The sequence below is a fragment of the Prunus dulcis genome, chromosome 4, assembly GCF_902201215.1.
Source record: "Prunus dulcis chromosome 4, ALMONDv2, whole genome shotgun sequence".
Taxonomy (NCBI): Eukaryota; Viridiplantae; Streptophyta; class Magnoliopsida; order Rosales; family Rosaceae; genus Prunus; species Prunus dulcis.
The window spans coordinates 10,325,309-10,325,917 of NC_047653.1; positions in this window are offsets into that span (position 1 = coordinate 10,325,309).

A 609-nucleotide genomic window follows, 5' to 3' on the forward strand; every position below is an offset into this window, starting at 1 on the left:
CCTAATGGAAGGGGGAGCTGAAGAGCAGGTAGCTGGAGAGGATGAAGTAGAGGTGGACGCAGTAGACGAAATGATGGCAGATGTCATGGTGCAGGCAGATGGAGTTGCTGAAGGCGTAGCTAGTCAGGTGGATGCCGAAGAGGCTGCAGCTTAAAGGTCTTCTGCTGGCGTCTCCAAGTAGACGAAGACTCCTTTTTGTTTCTTTTCAGCTTTTGTAGTTTGCTTTTTTGTTTAGAATAACTGGTCTTATTTGACCATCTTCTTTTTGTTGAACTTGGCCGGTTGGTCTGTTTGTTATGGAAATTTCAGTTACATTTTCCAACTTCAATTTGCATATTTGACTTGTGAACTGCTTGAGTAACCAGCCTATGTTTTGATTGCACGTCCTCCTTTAGAGATTTGTGAGTACCAGGGTCCCCCTCGAAGGACTCTGGGCATGCACTGCATATCCCGTAGGATGATTCCCCTTAGGAAGTTGGCGAGCACCAGGGTCCCCCTTGAGAGACTCCGGGTGTGTTCTGCACATCCCGTAGAATGATTTCCCTTAGGAAGTTGGCGAGCACCAGGGTCCCCCTTGAGGGACTCCGGGTGTGTTCTGCACATCCCGTA